We start from the raw sequence: 9728 nt of genomic DNA on the forward strand, positions 1-9728 counted from the left end.
TCCCACCCACAGGCCTATAAATGGGGTGCCTCTTTTTCCCTCCCACCCACAAGCCAGATCCGATCCATTCTCTCCAACTTCAAACACCCAAGCGACCGAGCCCTCCCCAAGAGAGACCAAGTGAAGATGCAGTTCAACGGGCCGACCTTCAACCGTCCGCCTGTCATGCCGGAGCTGCGCTACCCACCGGGCGTGCTCGTGGAGAGGGAGCTCCGTGTGTGGGCTATTTCAAGGTGGAGGGGTTCCGTCGATCTCACCCGTGCCTTCCTCAGAGCCGGCTATGCCCACCTCCCACGGGGCTCGCCGATCATGTTCACCCTCAACGAGGTTCGTGACCGCGGCGACATCCTCCTACTGCTCACGGTCACCTTCACCAACCTATTTGACGCGCGCGAGCTCCTCGGCCAAGTCTTTTGGTGCGCCTGCGAGGCCATCTTCTTCACCGTCTACAACATCTACACCAACTACGAGAGCATCTTCCCTACTCCAGGCCAGATGCACTCCCTTTCCTATGACGAGGAGGAGGAGGTGTGAAGATGAAGACGGTGTTGAAGGGGCGCGCGCGGCCAAGGTGGAAGAAGGAGGTCAAGATGAAGATGTTCAAGCCCGGAGTCAAGATCGTCATGTTCCGTTTTTTATTTTGCTGCTTTTCTATGTCGTGTCGTGTCGTGTCGTGTCGTGTCATGTTTCGTCATGTGTCTGTGAACTTATTATTGTAATGGCACGGTGTGTTGAATCTTATCTAAGTTATTAGGATTTATTATGTGTGTTAAAAAATGTCCGTGCCCAAACATATCATTTCTTCCCTAAACCAAGTCATGAAGTTCGAGAACTTGTGGTTTTCATTAATGAAAATCGGAGGGGGTGAGAAGCCCTCTGTTTCATTCAAAAAAATAAAGTCATGAACTAACATGCAAATTTATTCTCTTTAAATCCTAAACCAAGTGCCACTCTAACCCTAAACCAAGTGTCACTCTAACCAAAATCATGTGGCAGTGTCAAAATACGTTTTCAACCTTCCAACTCTCCAAAATTTCAGTGCAAAACAAAGAAAAACCACTCTCATGCGTGTGCAAACATTCACGGTCTCACTATTTTTTTTGACAAATTTCACAGTCTCACTATGTATATCTTCCTTCCCTACCCATGTCAAAGTCTTGCCATCTATCCTAGCGGTTACCAGCGCAGCCATAAACACCTCAAACCCACGCGGTCCTGGGTTCGAGTCCCCAGCCGCTCCAATTTTTTGTGCATTTTCCACCCTTCATTTTTTAGACAAATTATTTTTTTCTCAATGTAATGACCTTAAAAAATGTCCATTTATTTTGGCACCAGGTGTAAACCTCTACCAGAGCTGAGGCACATTTTCCATGACATTTTGGCCTTTAATTTAAATCATGGTGTATTTGAATTGGATTAAATAAATTGCTATTAAATATTTAACAGCTCCAACCTTAATTTTTTGGCTCTGGAATAATTCAATTAGCTTCCACAAAAAGTTTCAGCATTATGATTTACTGCCTAAATTAAATCAGAACAGAAAATAGAAAAACACGCAAGAGAACCCCCGAATGGGCCTAATTGGATGTAGTTGGCCCATTAGTCTAGCCTGCACTCGGCTCTACGCTCTGAATTTGGCCCAAGAGCAACCATTTTTTTTACAGAAAGGCAGAGCAGAGAGCTGCATTTCATTGATCAAAAGTTTCTGAATTCCTCATTTCTTCTCTTTTTTTAACATATTTAAATGTTGGACATTTAAACTAGGTGAATTTCTCATACAATTTCAAGATTGCAAATTCCTCCATAATTCATGCCTTATGCAGTTGCGGTCTTGTGAGGCTAGCAAAAGCATTTGCACAATGACGAATAAAATTAGCAAACTTCTTAACAAAGAGCAGGGGATACGCCTCGGTGCAATGATAGGTATCCCTTGGCGTCAAAATCTCAAACTCGGTTGCATCTAGTTTCTGGGTCACCATGGCGAGGCCGGCTGATTTGCCAATGGAGTGGCAACGAGTTGGACTCAAGAAAACCTGAGCTTCAGCGTGCGAATGGTAATCTGCGGAGACCACGTGCTCAAGACCTTGTCTATATCGGCCATGATGCAATTGATTTGAACGAAATAGTGGGGAATAATATCGTGGAGAATCAGCGAGCCAAGGCAGTTTGTGCATTTGCCCCGAAAGGATGCAGGTTCTTACAATATCAAGCGTACCCACCCTCTCGACGATGTCATCATTGGGCAGCTTGCTTAGTATGTCATCATTGTCAGATGCTTTCTTTAACTGCAATTCTCCAGGAGGGAAATTAGTCGTGGCCTCGTGGGTTATAGATCAATATAATGACCTAGATCAAAAGAAAAAATAGCAATACAAAACACGAGACTTACATAATGGCCGAACTTATGAGTGGAAGCCACGGCCATCGCCCTCCCCTTGATCATCTCTGCGATCTCCAGTCTGAATGAATGCACCTCCTCGCTGGTCTGTGGACAACTCCAAGGACGAACCCCGAGATGAGGGAACTTGTAAACGCAGTGTTAGCACACCTTCCTGTCGTGTAGAGATACCTCCCTGATGTTCTCCGCAGCTTCAGTGACGCGCCTGACGTATCCCATGAAGTTGTCGTTGGGTTGGAAGCCGTAGATAGTTAGTCTCGAAAGATTATTGTGCTTGAAATCAGCAGTAGATGGCTCCCACTTCACATCGGTTTTCTGGGAGTAACTTTTTTGCGACTCCAATTGGCATTTATGATCCCATACTGTGATGCAAAGCTCCTCTAAGGATGGCGTGGCTTCAAGAAGGAACATTGTCCAAGTGATGTCACATTCCTCGGGAAGATTGTTAAGATTCACGCGCCGTAGTTTGCCGAGCACAGGTGCAAGCACCTTAGGGCATTCTGGTAGAACCCAAACCTGGTAGAGATAAAACAACACTTGTAAATTACATCTCAAGTGATGCATACGCTACTACCGTTGGCATATAACAATCAGACAACGTATATTTCATATGCATATATATCATGAACCTAGCCACACAAAAAATATGTTAGATTAGAAGTGAACTTAATATCCGGCTTTCGATGCCATGAATGAAAATAGGCTCACGTACACTTGGACTCATGCTTTCAGTGGATTGTCCACTTTGTGATAACAAATGCTTCTAGGGTACTCCAATTTTTTACCATCATACATATATAAAAACAAAACGAGACAAAGATAATTGTGGTGAGTACCTTTTCACTTTGAAAATCGAGGTGCAGGTCACTGATTGAGGGAACATTGACAAGCAGCTGGCTCAGCTTGAGGGTCCTGTTTATAATGAATGCATGCGCCAGAGTTAGCTTGGAGAGCTGAGGGACATGGCCCAAAATCAAGGGATTGTCTAGGTTATCAAATATCCATCTATGCAAGGTCATCCGTCGAAGCTTCGGTAGGCAGCCGAGCTCCACCGTTGAGAATTTTGGATAGGCGAAGATAAGCTCAACGAGTCTGGCGTGCTCTACGTGCAGCACCGGAAGTTTGCGCAACGACTCGAGCCGCTTGCAGGTGGCTAGGATGTTGGGTATGTCCGACTCACCGAACCTCAGGTTCTGCAGATGCAGCCGCGTGAGACCAGCAAACGCGTCCGGACACTCGACGATGAAATTGTTGAACAGATTCGCCGAGTCGAGGAGATCGGCATCGGTGCGCCTATAATAGATGTCCTTAGTCAGGACATCGAACTCGGCCGCGTCGACCTTCTGCGTGGCCGTGGCGAAGGCGACGGCCCTGCCGCTCTTGAGATGTCGCCTCTCATGATGAACCTGAGCTTGAGGTTGCGGATGGGGATCCGAGGAGACCTCGTGCGGAGGATCTAGTCGGCCATGTTGGCTACGTCGTGGTTCCTCCGGTGTAGATCAAGGGCTGAGGTCGATGACGATCTGTGAGAGCAAGGCCGGTAGGTTGAGCGTTTGCTTGGAGATGACGCAGGCCCTGACGGCATCGAGCGTGCCGAGCCTCTCCAGGATGTTGAGCAGCACATCGTCGGGCAGTTTGATTAGCCTGTCGACTTTCAACAGCTGGACAGATATATAGGTTGATAAATTCAATGATGACTCGGGCACAAGAATTGGAGAAGGAGGAACACAAGCAAGCAACAGGGGCTGGGCTTACATCACAGCGGCAGCGGCGAACCCGGTTGAGCTTCATGGCGGTCTGATCTCAAGGAACAATGAAGTGGCAGATGGCGGCTAGGCTTACATCGCGGCGGCGAAAATCGCCTGTATGTTCCTTCCTAGGTGCAATGATCAAGATTGCAGACGTTTATATGGTAGCCTCCTCTGGCTTGAACAAGGAGGTTTCCAGATCCTATATATTCCACCTAGGTAAAGACAGCCTGGTTTTTTTAGCATTGTTTCACAAAACGCAAACATATAAAAACAAGGGTTAATTATCCCTTTGCCCTCAGTGGTGTCCATCTACTCAGTTTTGTCCTCAGATGCGAATTGTGTTCAGTTTTGCCCCTAGTCCGTGCGCACCGACTCGTTCCGTGAACTCTGTCGTCTCCGTCAAGTCAACCTTTTGACTCGGCCCTTATAGGTGGAACCAGGCGGCAGAGACGGCCAATTTTATTCAGACCGTTGAACGCGTGGCTTGTGGGACCCAGCAGAGAGTCATTGAGCAGAGAGCCGTTGCGGGTGTGCTATATAAGCGGGCAACAGCGGCGGTGACCACGGCGACAGAGAGCACGGCGGTGACCACGGCGACAGAGAGCACGGCGGTGACCACGGCGAGAGAGAGAGAGAGAGAAAGAGCACGGCGGTGGGAAGCTAGCCGTGGAGGGCGCGGCGGCGTTGAGATCCCCTTCGGCTCCGAGCTCCATGTCTTCCTCAAGCTCCCGCGCCACCTCGCGTATGCAGAGCCGGGCGCGTGTGGACATGCCTGTCTTCGTCTGTCCGTGGTGCCAGGCGGGCGTTGATCGGAGGGTTTCTCACACACCGAGGAACCAGAATCGTCCGTTCTACGTGTGCAGCGAGAATGGGGTAAGAATCGGGGCAATTGCACCATTTTCGTGGTCGGGATCTTTGAGCAATGGGTTGATTTGTTTGGTGTTTCAAGCTCCTGCGCCACCTTGCGGATGCAGAGCCGGGCGCGTGTGGACATGCCTGTCTTCGTCTGTCCGCGGTGCCGGGCGGGCGTTGATCGGAGGGTTTCTCACACACCGAGGACGAGGCATGGTCACCATCCACCTGCTCGTGTGCAGCCGGTGCTGCTCACAGCTACGACTGCTTGCGCCCGTCCGCGCTCTAGCGGCCGCTGCAGCCATGGCACTCTGGTGCTCTTCCTCTCCTATGACAATGCCATGGCAGCTCGTGCTCCAGGACGAATGCAACCTGCTCGAGGAAATGTCCCAAAGAAATCTGTCTTCAGGGAGAAGAGGTTGATGATGACATGTGGGTCGCATATGTCATAACGCGATCAATCTAACGGAGTTTGACTACTGTGCCACGTCAGCGCTTACATGCGGGCCATCCTTGTCACAAAGGCGTTTAGAAGAGGTGAATCAGACACTTTTGAGACATGGTAGTTTTTAGTCAAAGGTTAGTTGAAAAGTGGTAGTTTTCGGCACAAATTTGTAAAGTGGTACTAGTTTGTAGGCACGATTGGACGAATTGTGATAGTTTTTTGTTAAATACTCCACCTAGAAAGGAACATACAGGCGATTTCCGCCGCCGCGATGTAAGCCTAGCCGCCATCTGCCACTTCATTGTTCCTTGAGATCAGATCGCCATGAAGCTCAACCGGGTTCGCCGCTGCCGCTGTGATGTAAGCCCAGCCCCTGTTGCTTGCTTGTATTCCTCCTTCTCCAATTCTTGTGCCCGAGTCATCATTGAATTTATCAACCTATATATCTGTCCAGCTGTTGAAAGTCGACAGGCTAATCAAACTGCCCGACGATATGCTGCTCAACATCCTGGAGAGGCTCGGCACGCTCGACGCCGTCAGGGCCTGCGTCATCTCCAAGCAAACGCTCAACCTACCGGCCTTGCTCTCGCAGATCGTCATCGACCTCAGCCCTTGATCTACACCGGAGGAACCACGACGTAGCCAACATGGCCGACTAGATCCTCCGCACGAGGTCTCCTCGGATCCCCATCCGCAACCTCAAGCTCAGGTTCATCATGAGAGGCGACGACCATCTCAAGATCGGCAGGGCCGTCGCCTTCGCCACGGCCACGCAGAAGGTCGACGCGGCCGAGTTCGATGTCCTGACCAAGGACATCTATTATAGGCGCACCGATGCCGATCTCCTCGACTCGGCGAATCTGTTCAACAATTTCATCGTCGAGTGTCCGGACGCGTTTGCCGGTCTCACGCGGCTGCATCTGCAGAACCTGAGGTTCGGTGAGTCGGACATACCCAACATCCTAGCCACCTGCAAGCGGCTCGAGTCGTTGCGCAAACTTCCGGTGCTGCACGTAGAGCACGCCAGACTCGTTGAGCTTATCTTCGCCTATCCAAAATTCTCAACGGTGGAGCTCGGCTGCCTACCGAAGCTTCGACGGATGACCTTGCATAGATGGATATTTGATAACCTAGACAATCCCTTGATTTTGGGCCATGTCCCTCAGCTCTCCAAGCTAACTCTGGCGCATGCATTCATTATAAACAGGACCCTCAAGCTGAGCCAGCTGCTTGTCAATGTTCCCTCAATCAGTGACCTGCACCTCGATTTTCAAAGTGAAAAGGTACTCACCACAATTATCTTTGTCTCGTTTTGTTTTTATATATGTATGATGGTAAAAAGTTGGAGTACCCTAGAAGCATTTGTTATCACAAAGTGGACAATCCACTGAAAGCATGAGTCCAAGTGTACTTGAGCCTATTTTCATTCATGGCATCGAAAGCCGGATATTAAGTTCACTTCTAATCTAACATATTTTTTGTGTGGCTAGGTTCATGATATATATGCATATGAAATATACGTTGTCTGATTGTTATATGCCAACGGTAGTAGCGTATGCATCACTTGAGATGTAATTTACAAGTGTTGTTTTATCTCTACCAGGTTTGGGTTCTACCAGAATGCCCTAAGGTGCTTGCACCTGTGCTCGGCAAACTACGGCGCGTGAATCTTAACAATCTTCCCGAGGAATGTGACATCACTTGGACAATGTTCCTTCTTGAAGCCACGCCATCCTTAGAGGAGCTTTGCATCACAATATGGGATCATAAATGCCAATTGGAGTCGCAAAAAAGTTACTCCCAGAAAACCGATGTGAAGTGGGAGCCATCTACTGCTGATTTCAAGCACAATAATCTTTCGAGACTAACTATCTACGGCTTCCAACCCAATGACAACTTCATGGGATACGTCAGGCGCGTCACTGAAGCTGCGGAGAACATCAGGGAGGTATCTCTACACGACAGGAAGGTGTGCTAACACTGCGTTTACAAGTTCCCTCATCTCGGGGTTCGTCCTTGGAGTTGTCCACAGACCAGCGAGGAGGTGCATTCATTCAGACTGGAGATCGCAGAGATGATCAAGGGGAGGGCGATGGCCGTGGCTTCCACTCATAAGTTCGGCCATTATGTAAGTCTCGTGTTTTGTATTGCTATTTTTTCTTTTGATCTAGGTCATTATATTGATCTATAACCCACGAGGCCACGACTAATTTCCCTCCTGGAGAATTGCAGTTAAAGAAAGCATCTGACAATGATGACATACTAAGCAAGCTGCCCAATGATGACATCGTCGAGAGGGTGGGTACGCTTGATATTGTAAGAACCTGCATCCTTTCGGGGCAAATGCACAAACTGCCTTGGCTCGCTGATTCTCCACGATATTATTCCCCACTATTTCGTTCAAATCAATTGCATCATGGCCGATATGGACAAGGTCTTGAGCATGTGGTCTCCGCAGATTACCATTCGCACGCTGAAGCTCAGGTTTTCTTGAGTCCAACTTGTTGCCACTCCATTGGCAAATCAGCCGGCCTCGCCATGGTGACCCAGAAACTAGATGCAACCGAGTTTCAGATTTTGACGCCAAGGGATACCTATCATTGCACCGAGGCGTATCCCCTGCTCTTTGTTAAGAAGTTTGCTAATTTTGTTCGTCATTGTGCAAATGCTTTTGCTGGCCTCACAAGACCGCAACTGTATAATATGAGATTTGGTGAACTGGACATACAAAACATTCTAAGGACCTGCAAGCGCCTCGAGTCATTGTGTTTCTTTGAGTGTGACGCGGGGATCCCTTCAACATTGCATGTAAAACACACTTGAGTCCTTGAGCTTGTTATCTCCTATGGGGAATTCAAAACAAAGGAGCTTGACCGTCTACCAAAGCTCCAACGGATGACCTAGAATGTCCCCTCCGTAAGCGATTTGTATCAGGAATATTGGAGTGAAAAGGTACCCACTAATCCAATCATCTATATTCAATTCTCTTGGTATGATTGTTATATGCAACTGTACTAACTTATGCATCACTTGAGATGTAATTTATGAACAACTTTAATTCATTATTATTATTTTTTTATCTCTCCCAGATTTGGATTCAACGGGAATGCCCAAAATTGCTTACTCGTGTGCTACTGCTCACCAAACTACGGTTTGTGAATTTGGACAATCTTCCTGAAGAATGTGATATCGCTTGGACAATGTTCCTTCTTGATGCTGCACCATCTCTAGAAGAGCTTCACATCACGGTATGCGATCATAAGTGCCAAAGGAAGTCGCATCACGTATGCGAGGAGGTGGATTCGTTGAGGAAGAAGATCATAGAGGCGAAGGAGAAAGTGGACTCACTGAGGAAGAATGTCATACAGGTGATCAATTCAAGGTAAGGGGGAGGGTGATGGCGATGGCCGCCGCTCATAAGGTCAAGGTCCATATAAATCAATAATCATTCATGGCATCTCTGTGGTTTTGTTGTTCCTGGACTCCAGTGTAAGCTAGATTTCTTTGAGTGCGGAACATTTGCAATACAAATGATTAAAAAAAACATGCATGCGATTTTTCTGTTCATGATCCAAGTGTACCTTGCTCCATCATGAAACCTTTCAAAGTTAATTCCGCCGTCGTCGTACGTTCTTCTTCTCTCTGCCACTTTGCTTCACGCGTTCTTCGGATGGATGAAGAACTAACCTTCAGTGTGTTTGTATAAACTATATTGTATGTTTTCTGTAGCGGCAGCTTCCGCAGTGGAGAGAACCACAGCCGATGAAGTGCCTCCATTCGCTAGAAGCAGCGGCCCTTTTATAGTCCGTCTAGGGACACCAGTACGCGGCCGCGTCTCTTCCGTATGGACGCATCGGTCCACAAAGCGGCTGTAACATGCAGCGGACGTCACTTCCAATGAGCGCATGCATCCCCTCTTTTGCACTACTTTTTTTTGGTTATTTTTCAAGAATACGTACATGATAAAAAATGGTTATTTTTCAAGCATACGTACATGATAAAAAATAAGGGCGCGTGGGAATCGAACTCGCGACCTCCTCCCTTAAAGAAGCACGACGTTTCACTGTGATACTATCAACTTCATGCTCTATATAGGTTCAAATATTATGTATATCTCAGGTCAAAAAAATATATTATGTATATCTGCTTTCAAAGAATTTGAATTCAAAATTCAGTTTTAAATTTCGTCCGAAATATGTTCGGTATTTCTCGGTAATCATGGCAGCCGAGAATCTCGCCCCCCCCCCCCCCCCGGAGAAAATTTTCTTCTTCGACGACAAAA

At 47.7% G+C, this 9728-nt stretch overlaps 2 pseudogenes; one reads left to right on the top strand and one right to left on the bottom strand.

The window, feature by feature from the left end:
- Positions 1–1482: 1482 nt before the first annotated feature.
- LOC125528693 lies at positions 1483–4189 on the bottom strand (annotated as a pseudogene).
- A 1025-nt stretch (positions 4190–5214) lies between these two features.
- LOC125528694 lies at positions 5215–9212 on the top strand (annotated as a pseudogene).
- The last annotated feature ends 516 nt before the right edge of the window (positions 9213–9728 follow it).

This window comes from Triticum urartu, unplaced genomic scaffold, assembly GCF_003073215.2.
Source record: "Triticum urartu cultivar G1812 unplaced genomic scaffold, Tu2.1 TuUngrouped_contig_5040, whole genome shotgun sequence".
NCBI lineage: Eukaryota > Viridiplantae > Streptophyta > Magnoliopsida > Poales > Poaceae > Triticum > Triticum urartu.